The sequence below is a fragment of the Macaca mulatta genome, chromosome X (assembly GCF_049350105.2).
Source record: "Macaca mulatta isolate MMU2019108-1 chromosome X, T2T-MMU8v2.0, whole genome shotgun sequence".
In the NCBI taxonomy this organism is placed as follows: Eukaryota; Metazoa; Chordata; class Mammalia; order Primates; family Cercopithecidae; genus Macaca; species Macaca mulatta.
In genome coordinates, this window is record NC_133426.1 from 158,912,133 (window position 1) to 158,938,086 (window position 25,954).

A 25,954-nucleotide genomic window follows, 5' to 3' on the forward strand; every position below is an offset into this window, starting at 1 on the left:
CTCTCTTCCCAGACCACTCCCAGGTGTGCCTGACATGCAGTGGCATCCATTTTCAGCTTGTAACACAGACTGAACCAGCTCATTTATAAACCAGCTAGGGCCCTTTCCCTCCTACAGCTGGTCATAAAGGGCTCCCCCATGTGGCCACAGGTACAAAGTGGGGAAGGAGCACTGGTACTACTGTGATAAGTGGCGTAGGGGTCAAAGCCATCTGCTCATGCAGTTACTTGTGCTTTCTGGTCTTGCACAGGCTGGGAACAGGCCAGCACTGTCATCCCTGCTCCTCTCAGCCCCTGGATGGGAGCAGCCCCGGGGAAAGCATGGCCTCCACACAAGTACAGTTGTAGCTGATAAGTAACAACGCCTACAACAGCAGATTCTCTTACTGGAGAGGTGAAAGGCACACCTCCATGGCCACCACACAAACACACCTTTCTATTGCTACTGTTGGTCTGCCTCTTAAAGCATAACATTTTTCACCTAATCAAAAACCCTCTTGTTACTCTAGTTTGGTATGGGCCAGGCCTCGAGAAATCCCACCCTGATACACTCTCCATGGAGAAGTATGTAAATCCTTTCATGAAGAAAGTGAAATCTCCACCTTCTTCTCCAATAAATAAAAATGACTGCCCCATCACACCACCAGACAATGGCTAACTACATGGAAATACCCAATTTAGTATCAGATAATGAGTCAGGAAAGGTTAGGTGCTGCTATTGTGACAATCCCAAAATTCCAGTGACTTGACCCCCCAAAAATGTTTATTTCCTTCTCACGTTGTGCATCTAATGCCGGTCATCAGGGGAGCTTCTGCTCATGGTAGCAACTCAGGGACAAGCTGACAGAGGTTTCATTGTGTGCTTCTACAATCTTTGTAGTAAGGGGAAGGGAAAATAGTGGGGCTCACACTAGTAATTAAATGCTGCAGCCAGAAAGAACATACCTCACTTAAACTCACGACTCATTAGCTAGAACCAATACCATAGCCTAACCCGACTATAGGGAGCCAGGACATTCAGTTTGCTGTGTACACAGGAGGGGTGAACCATATATTATTGAATTGTACTAGTGGCAACCATAGGTGTTTTCCCTTGATCTTTGAAAGGATGTTACTTTGTCATTTCCCCACTTAAAAGTACTCATGCCCTCCCTTTGTAGTAGTCTTCTCATCTTAAGCCAGTAACATATGCAAAAATTCTAAAATACTGCCATTCATCAGTGAGAGTGTCTACTACAGGTAGTATTCAGAAGAAGCTCCAGGCAGACAGTCATTCTCCTCATCCTTTCCCCCCAGGAAAAGGAAAAACAGCACCTTTGCTATTTCTGACAGGCCACACTACCAAAATCCCAGAGGACATGGGGGCCAGGAGCTGAAACTTGGTCCCCAACTGTCTACAGGTTTAGGAGCAGACCTTTCTTCTGTAAGCTTTCTACCTTCACCTCTGAGGTTTGGAAGCAATAGGATAGAAACATATACATATACATATACATATACATATACATATACATATACATATATGATAGGTATGAGATGGATGAAAAAAGATTATTAGGGAAATTGGCTCATGCAATTATGGAGGCTGAGAAGTCCCACAAAATACCATCTGCAAACTGGAGAGCCAGAGAAGCCAGCAGTGTGGCTCAGTGTAAGTCCAGTGAAGGCCTCAGAACCAGGGAAGCCAATAGATGTAACTCTCAATCCCAGGCTAAAGTCCCAAGAACCGGGAAAGATGATGGTGCGAGTCCCAGAGTCCAAAGGCCAGAGAACCTGGAGTTGATGTCCAAGAGCAGAAGAAGATGGATGTCGCAGCTCCAGAAGAGAGAGAGTGCAAATTTGCCTTTCCTCTACCTTCTTGTTCAATCTGGGTCTCAGCCAATTGAATGGCGTCACCCACATTGAGAGAGGGCAGATCTTCCTTATTCAGGCCATTGATTCAAATGCCAGTCACTCCCAGAAACACCCTCATAGACACACTCAGAAAGAATACTTTATCAGCTATCTGGACAATAGCCCAGTCAACTTGATACCTAAAATTAACCATCACAGGCTGTATACCCCATTCTGGCTATAAGAAAGGCTAACTGCAGCAGAGACACTAAAGCCAAAGCTGAGGAAGAAAAAATCCTCAACAGCTGAGTTGGTCCTGGACACAGTGAATCTGCAGATGACCCAAACCTTCAGTGAACTCTTTCATGAAAACACAAGTCAACCTCTTTTGGAATCTCAGGGTTCCTGAATTCTGATGAGGGTCCTGTCAAGAGTGAGGGCAGCTAAGAGGAAGTATGTGGAACAGAGGTGGGGCAGGTGTTGATTCGGGTGGGTGTTGATCATGGGTGGATGAGATTAACAAGATGGCACACTTCATCCTACATAACCCCCACAGCAATCACCCTGGGGCTCATTTTGAATGACCCCATTCTCATATAGAGGCTGATTGTCAGCCTGAAGTGTTTCCTACCAGGAGCTGCAAATCCCAGTTTGATGGTGGAAGGTCTTCATTAACACACGGAAAGGCACTGTTAAGAAAATGAAAAGGCAAGCACAGACTGGGAGAAAATATTTGCAAAACACATATCTGATACAGGACTTGTATCCAAAATATACAAAGTACTCATAATTCAATAATAAGAAAACAAACAAACCAATTAAAAATGGGCAAAAGATATGAAAAGATAGCTTATCACAGAAAATTACAGATGGCAAATAAGCATATGAAAAGATAAGCATCATTTATAATTAGGGAATTCCATATTTAAATAACAACGAGATATCATTGCATCATATTGGGATGCCTAAAATACAAAACACTGACAATACCAATTACTGGTTAGGATGTTGAGCAACAGAAATTCCCATTAATTGATGGTAGGAATACAAAATAGTACACTTGTTTGGACACTTCAGCAGTTTCTTACAAAGCTAAACATAGCCTTATCATATGATGCAACAATCATAGATTTTGATATTTTATCTTATTTAGTAGAAAACTTATCTCTACACAAAACTCCATACAAATGTTATAGCAGCTTTATCCATAATTTCCCAAAGCTGGAAGCAACCAAGATGCCCCTCAATAGGTGAATGGATAAACAAACTCTGGTACATTCAAACCTCAGAATAAAAATACCATTCAGCAATAAAAATGAGCGATGAAGCCATGAAGAAAACATAGAGGAACTTTAAATGCATGTTGCTAAGTGAAAAAAGCCAGTTTGAAAAGGCCATACACCATATGATTCCAACTATATGACATGCTAGAGAAAGCAAAATTATTGATATAAAAGGATCAGTGCTTGCTAGGGATTCAGGGAGAAGGAGTGAGCATAAATAGGTGAAGCACAAGAAATTCATTAAGACAATGAAACTATTCCATATGGTACTGGAATGGTGAGTAAATGACATTGGACATTTTTTAAAAACCATGAAAATATACAACACAAAGTAAGCCTTAAAGTAAGCAATAGACTTTAGTTAATAATAATTTATCAACGTTGGTTCATTAATTGTAACAAATTTACCATACTGATGCAAAAAGCTAATAATAAGCAAAATTGTGTAAGAGGATGAGGCTATTGGGAACTCTCAGTACTGTCCAATTTCCTATAAATTAGAACTGTTCTATAATGTCTATTAATTAAAAATATAAAGTATGCAACTAACATACAACCCAGATTTCATACTTGGGTATTTATCCTGGAGAAATGAAAATGTATGATCACACTGAAAGCTGTACGTGAATGTCCATAGTAGCTTTATTTATAATACCCAAATGCTGAAAACAACCCTAATGTCCTTCAATGGGGTAATGTCTAAACAAACTATGGTAGATCTGTACATAGGATACTACTTAGCAATGAAAAGGAAGAAACTATTGATATATGCAACAGCTCAAGGGAATTATGTTGTCTTCATTCAGGCTGCTATTACAAAATACCTTAAAGTGGGTAATTTATAAATATTAGAAATTTATTTGTCATAGTTCTGGAGGCTGGGAAGTCCAAAATCAAGGTGCCAGCACATTCAGTGTCTGGTGGGGGCTCTCTGCTTTATAAACAGCACTTCTTGCAGTGTCCTCACATGGTGAAAGGGGCAAACAGCTCCCTCGAACCTCTTGAACTAATTCCATTTATGTGGGATCCACCCTCATGACTTAATCTCCTTCTAAAAGGTCCCACCTCCTAATATTATCACATTGTCAATTAAGTTTCAACACATGAATTTTGTGAGGACACATTCAGATCATAGTGTATGCTAAGTGAAAAAAGCTAAAAATCACAATGGGATACTACCATTCACCTATCAGATTGGCTGATATGGAAAGACTGACAATACCAAGTACTGGTGAGAATTTGGCAGTTTCTTAAAATGTTAAACATGCACCTATCATGTCATGCAAGTATACCACTTCTAGGTAATTATATAAAACTTCCCCAAATGTATAAGAATCTATTGTAACAGAAGGAAGATGCATGGTTTCTCGGAAATGGAGGTTCAGGGAGGGGGCTCCTACAGGAGAAGTTATGATGGGTAGAAGAAAACTTTTGAGAGTGATGCATCTGTTTACTCTCTTTATTGTGGTGATGGTTTTCTGGGGTATACATGTGTCAAAGCTTATCACATTTACATATAATGCAGGTTTTTATGTCAAATATCTTTTAATAAAGCCTTTTTTCTTATTCTTCAACTTTTATTTTAGATTCAAGAGGTACATGTGCAGGTTTGTTACCTGGTTATATTGCCTGATGCTGAGGTTTGGGGTACAAATGATCCTGTCATCCAGGTGCTAAGCACAGAACCCAACAGTTAGTTTTTCAACCCTTGATCCCCTCCCTCCCCAATCTAGTAGTCCCCAGTGCGTATTTGGTTTCTGGTTTCTGTGTTAATTCACTTAGGATAATGGCCTCCACCTGCAACCAGGTTGCTGCAAATTGCAGCACATGATTTTGTTCTTTCTTATGAATGCATAGTATTCCATGGTGTATATGTACGTTTTCTTTATCCAATCCACCATTGATGGACAGCTAGGGTGATTCCATGTCTTTGCTATTATGAATTAGTGCTGCAATGAACATACTAGTGCATGTGCCTTTTTGGTACAAAAATTTGTTTTCTTTTGGATATATGCCAAGTAATGGGATTGCTGGAACAAATGGTAGTTCTGTTTTGAGATATTTGAGAAACCGCTAAAGTACCTTCCACAGTGGCTGAACTAATTTACATTCCCACCAATAGTGTATAAGCATTCCCTTTTTTCTGCAGCCTCACCAACATCTGTTGTTTTTGACTTTTCAAGAATAGCCATTCTTAGTGGTGTGAGATGATATCTCATTGTGGTTTTGATTTGCATTTATCTGATGATTAGTGATGCTGAACATTTTCACAATGGTTTGCTGCTTGTATGCAATCTTTTGAGAAGTGTCTCTTTGTGTCTTTTGCTCAGTTTTTAAATGGGATTACGGGTTATTTTTCCTTGTTGAATTGTTTAAGTTCCTTATAGATTCTAGATATTAGATCTTTGTTAGATGCATACTTTTCAACTATTTCCCCCATTCTCTGTTGATACTTTATCTTGCTGTGCAGAAGTTTTTTTAGTTTAATTAGATCTGACTTGTCAATTTTTATTTTTGCTGCAATTGCTTTTGAGGACTTTGTCATAAATTATTTCCCAAGGCCCATGTCCAGAATAGTGTTTCCTGAGATTTTCTTCTAGGATTCTGAAATGATTTGGGTCTGTGTTCCTACCCAAATCTCATGTCAAATTGTAATCCCCAGGGTTGGAAGAGGGGCCTGGTGGAAGGGAATTGTATCATAGGGGCGGATTTCTCCCCAATGTTCTCATAATAATGAGTGAGATCTCACAAGATCTGATTGCTTATAAAAGTATGTAGCACTTCCCCCCTCTCTTTCTCTTCCTCCTGCTCCAGCCATGTAAGACGTGCCTCCTTCCTCTGCCTTCTGCCATGATTGTAAGTTTCCTGAGGCCTCCCTAGCCATGCTTCCTGTACAGTCTGCCAAACTGTGAGTCAATTAAAGCTCTTTTCCTTTTCAATTACTCAGTCTCAGGTAGATCTTTATAGCAACACGAGAACAGACTAATACAGATCCTTATAGTTTGAGGTCTTACATTTAAATCTTTATCTTGAGTTAATTTTTGTATATGGTGAAAGGGGTCCAGTTTCATTCTTTTGCATATGGTTAGCCAGCTATCCCACCACCATTTATTAAATAGGGAGTCCTTTCCTCATTGCTTATTTTTGTTGACTTTGTCAAGGATTAGATGGCTGTAGGTATGTGGCTTTATTTCTGGGTTCTCTATTATGTTCCATTGGCCTATGTGTCTGTTTTTCTACCAGTACCATGCTGTTTCAGTTACTGTAGCTTTATACTATAGTTTGAAGTCAGGTAATGTGATGCCTCCATCTTTGTTCTTTTTGCTTATGATGACTTTGGCAGTTCAGGCTATTTTTTGCTTCTATGTGAATTTTAGAATAGTTTTTTCCAATTCTGTGAAAAATAACATTGGTAGTTTGATAAGAATAGCATTGAATCTGTAGATTGTTTCAGGCAATATAGTCATTTTAACAATATTGATTCTTTCAATCTATGAGCATGAAATATTTTTCCATTTATTTGTGTCATCTATGATTTCTTTTAGCAGTGTTTTGTAGTTCTCCTTGTAGAGATCTTTCACTTCCTTGGTTAGATATATTCCTAGCTATTCCACCTTTCTGTGGTATTGTAAATGTGGCTGCATTCTTGATTTGGCTCTCAGCTTGAACGTTATTGGTGTATAGAAATGCTACTGATTTTTGTATATTGATTTTGTATCCTGAAAGTTTGCTCAAGTTGTTTATCAATTCCAGAAGCTTTTTGATGGAATCTTTAGGGTTTTCTAGGTAGAGAAGCCTACTGTTTACAAGAGCTGTTTTTCAAAAATTATATTTTCTGCAGGAACAAAACAGCTTTTGAAAAGAATAAAAATAAAAGACTTGGGAAGGGAGAGTATTTAATCACTGGAATTATTTTAAAATCCTGGGATATGGTGTTAATTAAAAATCGAGACTTTTGTAATGGGTTTTTTGCTATTTAAAAATACTCTGTATGGATTCAACTGCCTTCAGGAAGATGGAGTAGAGGTACTTTTCTCTGTTTAATGTGGTAGACATAACTAAACAGCCTGGACACTGGCTATACTACAAGCACAAGAAGAGTCTGAATAGTGGAAAGAAGAAAGAAAACTCTCTAGTGACCTTGGGACCAAAAGAGTGGCATGGTGGGGCACTGCCTGGGCTTCCTTTTGCCTCATATATTCCAGACTTGGAGATAAGGAAGCAACAAACCCAGAAATGCCAATAGGCACAGACAAGAAAAACCCCAACAAAAGCTTGCTCGCTTCGGCCAAAGGACCAGGAAAGGGGTAACCCATTAAGGCAGAAAACGTTTAGACATTTACTGCTCCACTCCAGCCAGACAACACAGAAAAAAATGTGGCTCCACCCCAAACAGACAGCAAAGATCAAGTAGTGAGCCCGGATATCTAACCCTATCAGGCTATACCAAAGGATTTGAAACCCCACTCGAATGCCCCCAACCAGAGATGATGACAGAGAAGACTCAGTAGGGGCCTGGGAGTTTGATTCCCTACCAGTTGGTAAGGAGGCCTAGCAGAGACTCAGGATTTCAATATGGCATAGAAATTGTGCAACCACCCCAACCACCATGATGTCAGTGCTCCACATAGAGAGCAGTAATGAGGCAGTCCTACCCCTCCAGGAAGGAGATATTCAGGGGAAGTCTAGTAGGGAGTTGGAACTGCCACCATTTCCCAACAGTAACAAAGACAACCTCCCTGGGTGTCAGTGGAGGCCAAGCTAGGAACTCATCTGGCAGTGATGAAGCAGTGGCCTCCTTCCCCTGCTAGAGCAGTGTCAGAGGAAGTTAGTTAAAATAGAAGGTTTGAACAAGATTCAGTCTTATGGCACAATACTAAAATGCCCAGGATACAATTAAAATAAAATAAAACCTCATCATGCCAAGAATCAGGAAAATCTCAACTTAAATGAGAATAGACAATCAAGACAGGCTAATACCAAGAGGACGCAGATGTTGGACTTACTCTCCGAAAAGTATTAGAAAAAAATCGTCATAAAAATGTTTCAATGAATAATTACAAACACACTTAAAACACAGGAAAACAGAAAGTCTCAGCAAGAAATAGGAGATATAACAAAAAATGGAAACTTTAGAACTAAAAAATACAATAACTGAAATTAAAACCTTAACTGATGTATTCAACAGCAGAATGGAGAGGACAGAAGGGAAATCAGTGAACTGAAGACAGAGTAGTAAAAATGATCCAGTCTGAACAACAGAGTTAAAAATAGAAGGAAAACATAAACAAAGCTGCAGGGACCAATAGGATTGTGCCAAAAGATCTGTTATTTCTATCATCAAAGTCCCAGAAGGAGAGGAGAAAGAGACTAAGTCTGCAAATGTATTAAAATGACACCTTTTGTAAGGGGATAACAATTCAAATGACAGAGGATTTCTATGTAGAAAACACAGAGGCTAGAAAAAGTGGTACAAGATCTTTCAAGCGCAGAAAATGATCTCAACATACCAACTGAAATACAGAGAATAGAATAGTGAATTCAAAAAATTACCCAATTATATGATATCTGTAAGAAACTCACTCAAATATAATGATATAAGTAGGTTGAAAATAAACGTGAATGTTGATAGAACCTTTATTTGTAATAGTCAAAAAATTGAAACAAATAAAAATATCCTTCAATAAATAAATGGTTAAACAACCTGTGATACATACAACTCCGCAATAGAAATGGGAAAACTACTGAAAGGTGCAACAACAACTTATATGGACCTCAAGGGCATTATGCTCATTGAAAAAATCCAGTATTGAAATTCTGTTTCATACTGTGTGGCTCCATGTATATAACATTCCTGATATAACAGTTATAAATATGGACAAAGGACTATTGGTTTCCAGGAATTGGGGAATGTGGAGGGAGGGCGAAGAGTGAGTGTGATTATAAAGGGTAGCACAGGGAAGTTAGTGTAGATGGTATAGTTCTGTATCTTAATTGTATCATGATCTGTACCTTGACTGGGGTGGTAGTTGCGCAAATCTATACTTCTGATAAATTGGCAACAAATACATTGTATCAGTTTCCTGATTTTGAGGTAGTAATCCTTGGCTGAAATTGGATGGTTACTTAGAACTTCTCTACTATCATTGTAGCTTCCTTGAATCTATAATTATTTCAACATAAAACATTTTTAAAGTGTATGCAGGCCTCCATTTTTGACAAAGTATTTAAAAAGATATTCTGAATAACCCCCATTACGAAAACAACTAAAGTGCTGAGTAAATACCTCAAATCTTTTTAAATACCTAACTGTTTGGCATTGAAATATGAAATTTACCAGAGCCATGTATGAAATGATAGTGGGAATCCTGGGAGGTGAGAGAGTACCAAAGTCAGCTTTAATCCTTGGGTTTCTGGAAAATCTTAGAAGTGTGCTTCTATTGTGATGGGTACATGAAGTACAAAGTACAGGAGATGAAGCCTATAGCCTTCCCAAGGAGGGAAGTCTAATGGGAGATTAATAGCAAGTATAACAGAAGATCATCTGCTTGGAAACTTGCTACAGTACCAGATGGATGAGATGACAAAGGAATTCACTTGTCATGGCCTTTGTACTGGGTAGAGGAAAAAAACAGCGCCCTGAAAAATTATAGTATTTGTACATCATATATTTTATGATACACTAGTATCAAGAGTATATAAATAACTCTTACAACTCAAAAATAAAAAGACAGATATCCTAATTTTAAAATGGGCAGAAGATTTCAATAGACATTTCTCCAAAGAACATATATGAATGACCAATAAGCATAATAAAAGAAGCCCGATCTTAGTAGGCATTAGGGAAATACAAATCAAAACCACAGTGAGATACCACTTCACATCCACTAGGAAGGCTGGAATCTAAAAGACAGATAATAACAAGTGTTGGTGAGGATGTGGAGAAACTGAAATCATCATACATTGCTAGGATTGTAACATGGTGCAGCCACTTTGGAACGGTTTAGCAGTTGTTCAAAAGTGTAAAAATGGAGTCATCATTTGACCCAGCAATTCCACTTCTTGGTATACACCCAAGAAAAATGAAAACATGTGTCCACACAAAAATCTGTACAAAAATGTTTATAGCAGCACTATTCACAATATCCCAAAGGTAGCAACAACTTACATGTCAATCAGTGGAAGACTAGATAAACAAAATGTGGCATATTCATACAATGGAATATTATTTGGCCCTAAAAAGAATGCTGCAACATAGATGAAGCTTGAAAACATTATGCTATGTAAAAAACGCCCCACATTCCCCACATTGCACAGATGGGAAAATTGAGACTCAGGGAAGAGATGGCACTTGCTACTTAGTAAGTTAGTGCAGAGCAGGGACTGGAATGTGAATCTCCTCACCCCTGTCCCAGGCTCTTACCACTGTACAACTTGTCATCCACATTCTTATTTCCTTCTCCTTTCCCTTCCTTTCCTTTCCCTCCTCTCCAAAGCAGACCCTATCTTCTCACATATTTGCTTCAGCGTTCTTTAAAAAAAAAAAAAAAAAATTCTGGGTATATACCCAAAGGATTACAAATCATGCTGCTATAAAGACACATGCACATGTATGTTTATTGCAGCACTATTCACAATAGCAAAGACTTGGAATCAACCCAGATGTCCATCAGTGACAGACTGGATTAAGAAAATGTGGCACATATACACCATGGAATACTATGCAGCCATAAAAAAAGGATGAGTTCGTTTCCTTTGTAGGGACATGGATGCAGCTGGAAACCATCATTCTCAGCAAACAATCGCAAGAACAGAAAACCAAACACCGCATGTTCTCACTTATAAGTGGGAACTGAACAATGAGATCACTTGGACACAGGAAGGGAAACATCACACACTGGGGCCTATTGTGGGGAGGGGGGAGGGAGGAGGGATAGCATTAGGAGATATACCTAATGTAAATGACGAGTTAATGGGTGCAGCACACCAACATGGCACATGTATACATATGTAACAAACCTGCACATTGTGCACATGTACCCTAGAACTTAAAGTATAAAAATAAATAAATAAAAATAAAATAAAATAAAATAAATCCCCCCCCCCAAAAAATTCTTCCTTTTCTCTCTCCCTCAACTTGCACACAACTGTCCTTAGTCTCCTCTCTGATACAAAGAACTTTCTCTCGCCCTCCTTCCAACTTCCTTTTTTTTTAAAAAAAAAACCAGGCTACTATTTTCTCAAAGAGTGATTTAAAGCTGGTTCTCTATAGTAGACTGTAATCAGGGTCATACTTTCCCTTCAATCCAACATCATTCCTCAAAGTACTGGACACAGCTTCTGGGGTTTGTGTATGAGCATGCCAGGCTGTGAAGAGTGCACATCTGAGGGCGGAGGGGGAGCGGAAAGTTGTCCCACAGGAGTGGAGGTGTAAGCAGGTTGGGCAATTGCCATTCCATGAAGGTCTGAGGCCCTAGCTATGGTTTCTTAATCTTCTCCTTTCCTCCTCTCCTCAGTACCACTGAGTATCTTTATATTTGAAATGGGAAGTATGTATTTAAATAATTCTGTCTGGAACTTGTGCCAAAAACTGCTGTTTTTTCCCCTTATTAGTCTATCTTGTATCTGCAGCCTCTGTTTCTGATTATTTAGAAGATGACTCACATCTAGCTATTGGAATGAAGAAGAGAAGAGGCCTTCTAGAGCAAGCCATGTGAGTAGGGGGAGTGGAGAAACTCATCCATGAGAACCTGAGTCATGTTTAGCCACCATGTTGATAGTCCCAGGGAGGCAAGTGGGGCCCTAGGGAGGGGTGGGTGCTCTGTGGGATGATATTGTCCCAACAGTAGCATTTTCCACAGCTTGTCTGGGAGGGTGTCCTCTTCAGGGAACCAGGTCTGGGCTGGCCATCCAGTTCTGACTTTCCTGCTGACTCGCTGCTTTTATGAGATCCTCACTTTTCCTTTCACAGTATCTCCAGAACACTAACAAATCAAATTCCTGTATTTCAAACAAAATCACAGCAGACGAATAACTCCAGGAGTTCTCTCCTATAGACAAAGTGATTGCTCCTCCTTTCTGTCTTTCCCCAGTATTTCTATACAGCTGGTCTATTTCTATAGTCTTGGTAGATAGCCTAGAGATCATGTCTTCTCTTCCCTCCTCCCATCTCTTTTCACTTTTTTCTTCCAACACTTTCACCTGGAGGGCGACCAGAGTTAAGGCTATGGCTGCAGTAGGTCCAGGATGGATGGGAGTGGAATCTTCCAGGGACCTTGCCTTAGTCAAGGGCCAGGGCTGTGCCTGCCTCTCCCCACCTTTACCAGGTTTCTTGGGCACCAGTCAGAGTCCAGCACATTGTCGTCACTGTGCACAACTGTCCTTGGTCTCCTCTTTGATGCAAAGAACATATAAGGATTCTAATCTCAGCCTTCCGGGGACTAAGGTCTCAGGCCGAGTGGGGGGCCCTGGCTGGCCAGCTCATGGCTGTTTCAGTGGGTGAGGCACTTGGCATCTGGAATAACCTATGGCAGTGGGAGTACAGCCTTGAGAAGGCATGGGGCTCATTTGCTGGCTAGGCACCCATGAGCCTTTTCATACCCAGCAGCCTGGGAGGAAACCAGGGAAATCCCTAAGGAAACTACAAGAACTTCAGGAAGGTGACATGGTCAACATACAAAAATGAAGTGTTATTACACATAACTACAAGTAAAAAACGGGGAATCAAAAGTTTAAAATACCATTTTAATAGCTCCATACATGTAATATGTATGTATAAATCTTAAAAATTATGCATAGGATCTATATGCCAAAAATAACAAAATGCTGATTAAATAAATCAAATATTACCTAATTAATTAATTCATTCATTAATAGAGACACATACCGTGTTAGTGGACTGGTAGACCCAACCTAGTAAAGATGTCAATTCTCACTCAATTGATCTATATATTCAAAGATAGATCCATCAAAATTGCAGCAGGATTTTTGTAAATATAAATAGGCTGATTCCAAAAGTTCATGGAAGGGAAAAGGAACTAGAATACCTAAAACAATTATAATATGCTGTTAAACACAGATGCAAAAGTCCTCAACAAAATACTAGCAAACTGAATTCAACAGCATATTAACAGAATTATGCACCATGATCAAGTGGAATTTATCCTGGGGATGCAAAAGCTCCTTGATATTGTTCCTGGCAATGACTTTATGACTGTGACTCCAAAAACTCAGGCAACAAAAGCAAAAATAAACACATGGAGTTCAATCAAACTGGAAAAGTTTCTGCACAGCAAAGGAAACAATCAATGAGATGGAAAGGCAACCTACGGAATTGGAGGAAATACTTGCAAACCATATGTCTGATAGAGAGCTAATATCCAAAATATATAAGGAAGTCATATAATTCAACAGTAAAAAAAAATTAAAATAGGCAAAATATCTGAATGGACATTTCTCTAAAGAAGGCCAAGAGGTATATAAAAAGTGATCAACATCACTAATCATCGGGGAAATGAAAATCAAAACTACGATGAGGTATCATCTTACCTCTTAGAATAGCTATTATCAAAAAGTCAAATGATAAGCTTTGGTAAGGATGGGGATGAAAGAACACCCTTGTATATTGGTTGCTGGGAGTCTCTATTGGCACCGACATTATGGAAAACAGTATGGAAGTTTTTCAGAAAATGAAAAATAACCCCCGTGATCCACCAATCCCAGCTCTGGGTAAATATCCAAAGAAATTAAAATTGGGATCTCAGAGAGACATCTGCACTCCCATGTTCACTGCAGCATTATTCACAGTAGCAAAGGTATGGAAACAACCTACATGTCCATCAGTGGATGGATGGATGAATAAAGAAACTGTTACTATTCAGACATAAAAAAATGAAATCCTGTCATGTGCAGCAATATGGATGAAACTGAAGGACATTATACTAAGTAAAATAAATCAGGCACAAAAGGACAAATATTGCATGATCTCATTTACATGGGGAATCTAAATAAATCAACCTCATAGAAACAGAGAGTAGAAAAGTGGTTGTCAAGGGCTGGGAGTTGGTGGAAATGGAGGAATCCTGGTCAATGGCTACAAAATTTCAGTCATAAGATGAGTAAGTTCTGGAGATCTGATATGCAGCATGGTTACTATAGTTAATAATAACGTATTATATGTACTTGAAGTTTGCTAAGAGAGTAGATCTTAAGTGTATTCACCACATGTAAAAAGTGACTATACAGGCATTTTTATTTGTCAAAAAGTTATAAAAAGCATAATAAATTTGGAAGTTTGGAAGAATTACACCCCCTGATTTTACGATAAGCCTATAGTAATCAAGACCTTGTGATGTTGGTTAAGGGATGGACACAGATCAATGAAACTGAGTAGAGAGCCCAGAAGTACACCCATATAAGTATGGCCTGTAGAGTTTTACCAAGACCTAAAGCAATTCAATTGACACATGTTGGTCGTTTCAGTAAATGGTATTGGAACAATTAGATATCCAGCTGTAAAAAGTGTATCATAGGCCTAAAAGTTAAATGAAAAAGAACAACACTTTTAAAGAAAGCATTGCAGAAAATCTCATGACCTGGACTAGGCAAAGAGGTCTTGAACATGACAACAACAGTAGGATTCATAGAGGAAACAAATAAATTAGAATTTCTCAAAATTAAACACTTTCGCTCTTAGACAATAAAAAGTCAAAAAGTCAACAATGGAGGAGAAGTAAATATTTGCAAATCGTATATCCAACAAAGGATTTGTATCTAGAATACATAATGAGCTCTCAAAACTTAACAATTAAAAAACACGTGACCCAGTTTTTTGGTTGCTGCTTGTTGTTTTTGAGACAGAGTCTCACTCTTTTTTTTTTTTTTAGATGGTATCTTGCTCTGTCACCCAGGCTGGAGTGGTGTGATCTCAGCTCACTGCAACCTCCACCTCCCGGGTTCAAGCGATTCTCCTGCCTCAGCCTCCTGAGTACAGGTGTGTGCCACCATGCCCGGCTAATTTTTGTATTTTTTTAGTAGAGACGGGGTTTCACCATATTGGTCAGGCTGGTCTCGGAATCCTGACCTCATGATCCACCCACCTCAGCTTCCCAAAGTGCTGGGATTACAGGCATGAGCCACCGTGCCCAGCCTAACTCAGTTTTGATAAGGAGCAAAATACCTCAATCAGTACTTCACCAAAGTGGGCATATGATGTAAAATAAGCACATAAAAAATTGTTTTACATCATTAGCCATCAGAAAAACGTAAACTAAAATCAAAATGAGTTAATACTACACATATTGGAAAATGATTAAAATTTTAAAATTGATATTACTAAGTGCTAGCAAGGATAAAGAACAACTTGAAACTCATACATTACTGTGGGAATGTAAAATGTTATAGTCATTGCAGAAGATGATTTGGTAATTTTCCAAAAACATATACTTACCATATGACTCAGCAATGCCACTCCTGGGAGAAATAACAATGTTTGTTCACACAAAAGCCTACACTTGAATTTTTATAACAGTTCTATTCATATTTGCACAAAATCTGCAAACAACCCAAATATACTTCCATGGGTGTTGGCTAAACAAACTGTGCTGCATCCATACAATGCTATACTACTTAGCAAAAAAAAGAAAGAAAAAAGAAAAAGAAAAAAAAGAAAGATACATACAACTTGGATCAAACTCAAAGGCACTTTTGCTGACAAGTGTACTCATAATAAAATAGCAAGAAAATCCTCTTGATTATTACAGTCCTCATTTCTATCACGGGTCACATCATGGTAGCTGGTTTTCATAAGCATCATCTTCTGCTGCCCATTTTGTATCTCTTTTGCCTTCAGCAAGCACCTCAGCTGATCGTGGTTCTGTACCTAGCAGGGTGTTCCCTTTTCTCCACATCCTCGCCAGCATTTATTACTGTCTTCTGGATAAAAGCCATTTTAACTGGGGTGAGATGATATGTCACTGTAGTTTTGACTTGCATTTCTCCGATGATCAATGATGTTGGACACCTTTTCATATCGTATTTGACATTTGTATGTCTTCTTTGGAGAAACGTCTATTCAGATCTTATCCCATTTTTAAATTGAATTGTTAGATTTTTTTTCTTATAGAGTTGTTTGAGCTCCTTATATATTCTGGTTACGAATCCCTTCTCAGATGAGTACTTTGCAAATAGTTTCTCCCATTCTGTGGGTTGTCCCTTGACTTTGGTGATTGTTTCCTTTGATGTGCAGAAGCTTTTTAACTTGATGTGATTCCATTTGCCCGTTTTTACTTTGGTTGCCTGTACTGGTGGGGTATTACTCAAGAAATCATTGCCCACACCAATGTCCTGGGGAGTTTTCCAAATGTTTTCTTTTAGTAGTTTCAAAGTTTGAGGTCTTAGATTTAAGTCTTTAATCCATTTTGATTTGACTTTTATATGCGGTGAGAGATAAGGGTCTAGTTTCATTCTTCTGCATATGGATATCCAGTTATCCCAGCACCATTTATAGAAGAGATTATCCTTTCCCCAGTGTATATTCTTGACACCTTTGTCAAAAACGAGTTCACTGTAGATGTATGGATTTGTTCCTGGATTCTCTATTCTCTTCCATTGGTCTATGTGTCTGTGTTTATGGCAGTACCAAGCTGTTTTTGTTACTATTGCTTTGTAGTATAATTTGAAGTCAGGTAATGTGATTCCTCCAGTTTTGTTGTCTTTGCTCAGGATAGCTTTGCCTATTCTGGGTCTTTTGCAGTGCCATGTAAATTTCAGGATTTTTTTTTCTATTTTGGCAGAGAATATCATGGGTATTTTGATAGGGACTGCGTTGAATCTGTAGATTGCTTTAGGTAGTATGTATATTTTGATAATATTGATTCTTCCAATCCATGAACACGGAATATCTTTCCATATTTTTGTGTCCTCTTCAGTTTCTTCCACTAATATTTTATAGTTTTCATTGTAGAGATCTTTCACTTCTTCAGGTAAGGCAATTCCTAGGTATTTAATTTTCTTTGTAGCGATTGTAAATGGGATTGCTTTCTTGATTTGTTTTACAGATTGTTCACCATTGGCATATAAAAATGCTAATTTTTGTATGCTGATTTTGCATCCTGCAACTTTACTGAATATTTTTCAGTTCTAATAAGTTTTTTGGAGAAGTCTTTAGGTTTTTCCAAATACAAGAACATATCATCTGCAAACAAGGATAATTTGAATTCTTCCTTTCCAGTTTGGATGCCCTTTCTTTCTTTCTCTTATCTGACTGCAATAGCTAGGAATTCCAGTACTATGTTAAATAAAAATTATGAAAGTGGGCATCCTTGTCATATTCCAGAGCTTAGAGGAAAAACTTTCAGTTTTTCCCCATTCAGTCTGATACTAGCTGTGCATCTGTCATATATGGCTTTTATTGTATTGAGGTACGTTCCTTCTATACTCAGTTTTTTGAGGGATTTTATCATGAAAGATGTTACGTTTTATTGAATGCTTTTTCAGTATCAATTGAAATGATCATATGGTTTTTGTCCTTCATTCTGTTGACATGATGTATCACATTGATTGATTTGTGTATGTTGAATCATACTGGCATCCCTGCGATAAATCCCACTTGGTCATGGTACCTAAGCTGCAATATAAAATCCCCTTTACTCTTCTCTCTGCTTTTCTCAAGCAGAAAGAGTCTCTCCCTGTAGCCACCACAGCTGGGAAATTGCTGGGTCACACCTGAAGCCAGCACATCTCTGAGTGTCACCCAAGGTCCATAGCAAATACTGTCTGGGTACCCCTGCTGACCATTCAAGGCCCAAGGGATATTTAGTCAGCGGGTGATGAATCCTGTCAGGACTGGTTCCTTTGCTTCAAGGCAGTGGGTTCCCTTCTAGCTCAAGAGGTGTCTAGAAATGTCATCTGTTAGCTAGGGTCTGGAATGGGCTCCTCAGGACTCTGCCTGGTGCCCTATCCCGCTGTGGCTGAACTAGTATCCAAGTTGCAAGGGAAAGTCCTCTTTACTCTTCCCTCTCCTCTCTTGAGTTTCCTGTACCTGCAAGCTGTACTGCCTGCGGCTGGGGGAGAGGTGGTGCGAGCACCCGCTTGGCCACCCCGGTTGTTGTCTCACTAGGTTACATGCCCCCCAAGTCCACTGGCTCTGAGCTTAGCCCAGCACCAGGACTTGCTCAAGAATTGTAATCCTTGTGGCCTAGACTGCCTTTCATTTAGCACCACGGACCATTTTAGCCCACAGTGACGAGGCTTGAGGAACTCAGGTTCTGACCGCTGGTTAGGGCTTGTCCAAATGCTCCCTCTGTGGGTACTGGCTGATTTATGCCTGGTGTTGCTTTCTGCTGTGACAGGGCAGTAGTCAGTTCCAACACAAAGTCCCACAATCACTGCCCTCTCTCTCCCTTAAACACAGAGATTCTCTTTCTGTGCCACACAGCCACTGCTGGGAGATGGGGTAGGGGTGGTGTTAGCAATTCAAGACTGTCTTTGCTACCCTCTTCAGTGCCCCTTTCATTGGTATGAAGTTAAAACCAGGTACTATGATCACTCACCTGATTTTTCATTCTCATTAAAATGTTCTTTGTGTGGACAGTTGTTCAATTTGATCTTCCTGCAGGGAGGACAATTGGTGGAGGCTTCTGTTTGGCCATCTTGTTCTGCCTGCAAGCCAAAAGTATTTTTAACATTAGAAAGAAATTCAATTGTAATTATGTACATACAAGATACAGTAGAAAAACATTTGGTCATTTCGATGAGTACAGAAAAAGCCTCTGAAAGAAATACTATGCGATTTCAAATTAACAACTTTTAGCAAACTAAGATGAAGAGGAACTTCCATTTCCTAAAATTGGCAGCAACCATATTTAAATACGAACTGTTAGAAGAAGCATTCACATTCATGTCAGGCACAAGTCACTGACATATGCTGTCATGGCTACCGTCCATAGCTGCAGTGGGTAACAAAAATGCAAAAGAGTCAGAGCTATGGATATCAAAATGAAAAAGAGGTATGAAGATTGAAAAGAAACACAGTATTTGTTGAGAATATGATTATCGATCAAGAAAATTCAAAGGAAAAGACACATGGAATATTCAAATAATTAAGAGGATTCAGAAAACAGCAAATGGTAGATCACTATAGCAAAATCAAGAGGATTGCCACACAAAAGCAACTTAGAACATATAAAACAGAAAATATAGCATTCAAAAAAGCAATAAAATCCAAAATTAAACAGAAGCCTAACAAAAATATATGAGATATTAACGGAGGCAACTGTATAAGTTTACTGATAGATCCTGGAAAAAAATTTCCAAGTAAATGGAGGAGTATCCCATATTCGTTGATGGAAAACAGAATATTGCAAGGATGTCAATTCTGCTTAAATTATGTACAGATCTAGTGCCTTACGTGTAGCTGTCAAAATAACAATCAAGTTCAGGCTGCTGTGTTCTGTTCCTAAAATCAATTCTGAAAAACTATACAATGGAAAAAGAAAAAAAAAAAAGTATTAGCAATAAAATCTAAACAACAAAACAGAGAAATCCCTGGGGAGACTAAGACTTTCTTGAACTGGTACTTGTGTTTGGGGCATGCGGTAGTGGCAGAGAAGTTGGGGAGGTCTGTAGCCTGTGCTGACAGCACACTACGGAATGGGTAGAAAAAAAATTTTAAACTCCCACCCCATTATTATTGCCTAATATGAGGCAGCATCTCACAATGTGATGCCAGTAGCCCTGGGGTAATATCAGGACACCAGGAATCTTGGTGTGATTGAGACACGATGGCTCCAGAGTTCTGTTAATACCCACTTGAAACCATCTTAGTAGGTGAGGCCTGGCCCTCCAAAAATATAATTTAAATAGAATATAAAGAATGAACTAGAAATGGAATAGCGTGAGTGAATCATACATAGTATGAGTAGATATTGTTTAATAAAATAAGTATATGTAATATATATTTACACATTTATCTGTAAAGATATATACATGTGAATACATAAAATTCATATATAATAGACATATATACATACATAGGAGTTTATGTATCTAAACATAAGCGTAGTCTACATATATGACATATAGTGTACACATACAATTAGCAGAAATGTAAAATTTATTTCTCACTGTATGAATGCGGATTAAAATATGCAAGTCACTAAACTGTATAATGAAATGTCAGATAAATTCAAAATGCAGGACTCCTCAATTCTCTTGCTGCTGCTCAGCCTCTTCAGTGTAAAAATAAACCCTTTAGGACAAAAGGTTTGACAAGTCAACTTCTGGCTGGGGAGGAGCCCCCGTGGGAAGGTGTCTATCTTCTCTCAGAGGTCACTACAATCACAGGTGCTGCAGCTCCCCAGGGAGCACCTGGCCTGGGACCCGCAGCCATTCTCTGCAAGGGGTACAGCTGGGCAAATACTCAGAGGTGACAGAAACTGAGCATCCTCCACCCATCACTTCATCAAAGAGTCAGGAGCCAGGAGGAGGGCCCTCCTGAGTGAGGATTGGGGGTCCACTCACCCCACATAGAGGGGCCACAGAATCCAGTTCAGCCCCTCCTGTCAGCCTTGGAAGACCCTGGCAATGTTGTCGCCCCGACCATATCCCTCCCTCCACTGCCACCTCAGGGGACTTGGAGTCAGTGCTTTGGTCTGAGGGGAGCAGACACCATCCGCACAGGATGGGATCCAGGCTCTGCCAGGCATCAAGGTCAGGACCCTGAGGATGACTGAGAGTCCGCACCCCCTTGACCTCGACCCCCACCTCCACCCTCACGACCCCCACCCCCATTTCCACCCCCACTCATAGCAGAATCCGGTACAACACCTGCAGTCAACCCGAGGAAGCCCCAGGCTTGGTGGCCGGCTGCGACGCCTAGGGGTCAGAGAAGCGAGGGTCTCGGTCTGAGGGGCGGCTTGAGATCGGCAGAGGGAAGTGGACCCAGGCTCTGTGAGGAGGCAAGGTGAGAGGCTGAGGGAGGACTGAGGACGCCTCCACCTCAGATAGAGGGCCCCAAATCATTCAGCGTCGCCCCTGCTGCCAGCCCTGCACCACCTGGGGGCGTGCTTCTCAGTCTGGGTCACCCCCCGGCACCCTGCCAACCCCTGCCGCTTATGCCACAGGGGACTCTGGAGTCAGAGCTTGGTGTGACCAAAGCAGGGGTGGTTAGGAGAGGGTAGGGCCCAGGTTCTGCCAGGCTTCAAGGTGAGGACCCTGAGGAACGACTGAGGGCCCTCCTCATCGCCAGGCCCACCGTCACCGCCAGGACCTACAGCCTCAGGATCCCCACCCCTATCCCCATCATCACCCCCATCCTCGCCCCCACCCCTCCTCCATTCCCATTCCCATTCCCACCCCGACAGAATCAGGTTTTGCCCCTGCTGTCAACGCAGGAAAGCCCCAGATGCCCGGATGTGACGCCACTGATTTGCGCCTCAGGGATCAGAGGGAAGCAAGGGCCTGGTTTTGAGGGGCGGCCTAAGAGCGGCGGAGGAAAGCGGGCCCAGGCTTTGTGTGAAGGAAAGGTGAGGCGCTGAGGGAGAACTCGGGACGCCACGTTGCAAGCCAAGATAGAGGATCCTAAATAATCCAGCACCAGCACTGCTGCCAACCCAGGACCACCCCGGGGGCGGACTTCTCAGGCTGGGCCTCCCCCAGCTCTCTGCCACTTAAACCTCAGGGGACTCTGGAGTCACAGGTTGGTGTGACCAGGGCAGGGCTGCCTAGGAGAGGGCAGCAGCCAGGCTCTGCCAGCCATCACATTCAGGACCCTCAGAGAGGGTTGAGGGCTCCACAGAGCGGGGCTCTGTCCTTGCTGTCACCCCTGGGAATTTCCGGGCATGGTGGCCAGGCATGTGGATCCTGGCATCTGAATCCAGGGCTGACGGAGGGAAGGGGCTTCATGTCATGAGCACGGCTCGTGGGGAGCAGAGGGAGGGCCCAGGCCCTGCTGGGAGACAAGGGAGACCTGAGAGAGGCCTGAGGGCACCCAGGACCTCAGGACAGGGGGCCCACCCTCCCCCTGTTTGAGACTGAGGTGCCTCCTCATTTGGCCTTGGGAATCTGAGGGATGAAGACTCAGCTCAGCAGGCTGGGGTGGGGCCCAAGCCTGCCAGGAGTCAAGGGCAGGAAGAAGAGGGAGGACTGACGGGAACTTGCAGTCCAAATCAGTGGGGACCTCGACCCTGGGAGGTCCCAGGCACAGTGGCCACATGTGGCCTGAACTCGCTGTGCCTTTGGGGTGTCAGGGAGGAGAGGGCTGTGGTTTGGAGAGTGGGGCCTCAGGTCAGCAGAGAGAGGAGTTCCAGAGCTCTGAAGGATGACTCAGAAGACCTTTCTTCCCAGACTTAGGAAACCTGCCCCTACTGTCAGTCCTGGGAGGCCTCGGCAGGACTGTGGGGAAGGGATGCTGTCCCACCACTTTCTCCCTGAGGGTATCAGGAACATGGTGGCCTTGGCATACAGTTCAGCAGAAGGGAAAGAGCGGGGCCCTGTCGGGATTCAATCTGAATACCTGGAAGACACCCAGACAGTGGAGGCCCCCTGAAACCTGCACCTTCTGTCAGCTTTGGGAATCCCACGCAGGGGTGACGGTGTGGTGCCCTCTCACCTCTACCTCCCAGGTCTCAGTGAGGTGGGGGCCTTGGTCTGAGGGGCGTCCTCAGCTCAGCAGAGGTAGCCACACCTGGTCAGCACAGGGTAGAGTCCAGGGTCTTCCAGGAGTGATTGGGAGGAAGTTTGGTAAGGACTGAAGATAAGAAGTTACCTCCACATCATAAAGAAGAAGGGAACTTGCAGAGCCGCCCAGCTTCCCCTGTTCTCAGCCCTGGGAGGCCCCAGGCAGGGATGGCATGTGGCATGCCTTTATTTCTGCCATGTGGTTGGAGGCGGGAGGTCTCAGGGAGGTGAGGACCTTGGTCCCAGTGACACTGACAGGCCAGTAGAGGGAGCCACACCAGGTCAGCAGAGGGAGGAGTCCAAGGATCTGCAGGACCCAAGGTGTGCACCTTTCATGAGGACTGGAGGTACCCCCATCCCAGAAAGAAGAGACCCCGCAGAGTCTGCTGTCCTTGTTCTTGGCTCTGGGGGGACCTGATCCACGGTAGCCCTAAGTGGCAATCTCACTTGTGCCATGGGCAGGAAGTTAGAGAACCCTCAGGGAGATGTGTAAAGGGGAGATGTCTGCTCACCTCACGGGGCTGAGGGTTGAGGACCGGCAGGTCCCGGCAGGAGTAAAGATGAATAACCCACAGGAGGACTTTGGAACTTCCACCCTATAGAACAAAAGGGGGCAGCCCCTGGTGTCAGCCCTGAACACCCCATGGAAGGTTGATGGGATGTGAGTCCTCCTCACTTCGGCTTTGGGATCTCAGGGAAGTGAGGACCTTGGTCTCAGTGGGTTACTCAGGCCAACACAGGGACCCCCATCTGATTGACAGACAGAGTGGACCCAGGATCTGCTAAGACCCTAGGTGAGGAACCTGAGGGAGGATGAAGGGTACCCCTGGACCAGAAGGCAGATGGAGGCCCCACAGAAATCTGCCTTGCCCCTGTTGTTCCCCCAGAGAGCATGGTCAGACCTGTCAGTTGAGGCCTCCTCTCTTATACCAGGATCAGTGGTCTCAGGGAGGGGGAGGCCTTGGTTGGAGGGGCTGCATTTAGGTCAGAGGGAGGGTCCCAGGCTCAGCCAGCAGTCAAGCTGAGGACTAAGTGGACCCCACACAGAGAATGCAAATGACCCAGCCCTGCCCTGCCTTTTCTGTCAGGCATGGGAAACTGCAGGGAACAGTGGGTGGATGGAATCCCCTCACTTCCTTTACTGGTGTATCTTGGAGATAGGGCTTTGACTTAAGGTGGTGGCCTCAGGTCAACAGGAAGAGTCCCGGGATCTGCAGGCATCAAGATGTGGACCAAACAGGTTCCTCATCTCAGGACATACGGACCCACCTGAATATGGCCACCTCTTACTGTCCTTGCTGTGAAGCCTTGAGCAGGTGTGGCCAGATGTGGGTCCCCTCATGCCCTTCTGTTCCATATCAGGGATATGAGCTCTTGATCTGAGATTTTCTCAGGCCAGCAAAGGGGCAGGATTCAGGCCCTGCTAGGAGAAATGTGAAGGCCCTGGGTGAGCATAGAAGGGACCATCTATGCAAATGAGTGGGGGAACTGACAGAGTCCAGCCCACCCTCCTGACAGTGCTGGGGGACTGAGGCAGTGCTTGCAGCCTGCACCCTGAGGGCCCCTTGATTCCTCTTCTAGGAGCTCCAGGAACTTGGAGGTGAGGCTTTAGTCTGAGTCAGTGTCCTCAAGTCACAGAGCAGAGGAGACCCAGGCAGTGTCAGCAGTCAAGTTGAGGTGTTTACCCTGAATGTATACCAAGGGTCCCACCCACCCATAATGGATGGGACTCCACAGCGCCCAGCCCCACCGGCCCTACCATCAGTGTTGGAGCCTTGGCCTCTGCTGGCTGGCTGTAACCTCAGGAGCTGTCTCACTTCTCTTCAGATTCTCAGGGGACCGGCTGACCAGGAGGACAGGAACCCAAGGAGGCCCTAGAGGAGCACTGAAGGAGAAAATCCATAAATAGGCATTTGTTAGAGCCTCCAAGGTTTGGTTCTTAGCTGAGGTCTCTCACACGCTCCCTCTCTTCCCAGACCTGTGGATCCCCATTACCCAGCTCCTGCCCACACTCCCGTCTGCTGCCCTGACCAGAGTCATCATGCCTCTTGGGCAGAGGAGTCAGCACTACATGCCTGAGGAAGGCCGTGAGGCCCAAGGAGAGACCCCTGGCCTGGTGGGTGGGCAGGATCCTGTGCCTGAGGAGGAGGAGGCTGCCTCTTCTTCCTCTAGTCTGACCATGGGCACCCTGGAGTTGTGTGCTCCTGGGGCACTGAGTCCTCCCCAGAGTATGCAGGGAGCCTCCTCCTCCCCCACTACCATCGATAACACTCTATGGAACCAATCTGATGAGGGCTCCAGCAACCAAGAAAAGAAGGAGCCAATCACCTTGCCCAACCCAAGTGTCATGGAGTCCTTGCTCCGAGAAGCACTCTGACAAGGTGTCTGATTTAGTTAGTGTCCTGCTCCACAAGTTTCAAATTAAGGAGTCAATCACAAAGCCAGAAATGGTGGGTAGTGTCATCAAAAATTACAAAGACTACTTTCCTTTCATTTTCAAGGAATCCTCCGAGTACATGCAGCTGATCTTTGGCAATGACGTGAAGGGAGTGGTCCTCCCCGGTCATTCCTATGTCCTTGTCACCTCCCTGGGCCTCTCCTATGATGGCATGCTGGTTGATGACCTGAGCAAGCCCAAGACGGACCTCCTAATAATTGTCCTGTGTGTGATCTACATGGAGGGCAACTGTGCCCCAGAGGAGGTTATGTGGGAAGCCCTGAATGTGATAGAGATGTATGCTGGGTGGGAGCACTTCATCTATGGGGAGCCCAGGAAGCTGCTCACCCAGGATTGGGTGCAGGAAAATTACCTGGAGTACTGGCAGGTGCCCAGAAGTGATCCTGCATGCTATGAGTTCCTGTGGGGTCCAAGGGCCCATGCTGAAACCAGCAAGAAGAAAGTCTTGGAGTACGTGACCAAGATCAGTGGAAGAGAACTCACTTCATACCCATTCCTGTATGAAGAGGATTTGAGAGAGGAGGAAGAGAGAGTTTCAGCAGGAGATGCAGCCAGGGTCAGTGAAGGGTGAGGGGTATATACTAGTGCACGTTCCAGGGCCACATCCAGCAGCTTCTCCACTCAGTGTGACACGAGGCCCATTCTTCACTCTAAAGAGAGCAGTTGGCGTTCTCACTAGTGAAAGGCACGGTGGGTGGAAGGGAACA

General features: G+C 42.9%; 1 long non-coding RNA gene across 1 annotated transcript; it reads right to left on the reverse strand.

The window, feature by feature from the left end:
- Positions 1 to 16,201: 16,201 nt before the first annotated feature.
- LOC144338615 (uncharacterized) lies at positions 16,202 to 25,739 on the reverse strand. The gene is made up of 6 exons (XR_013412861.1): positions 25,600 to 25,739; positions 24,549 to 24,674; positions 24,059 to 24,209; positions 20,939 to 21,059; positions 19,521 to 19,588; positions 16,202 to 18,772 (listed from the first exon to the last, which is right to left on the reverse strand). It is a non-coding gene; the product is annotated as an uncharacterized LOC144338615 (long non-coding RNA).
- Positions 25,740 to 25,954: the final 215 nt, after the last annotated feature.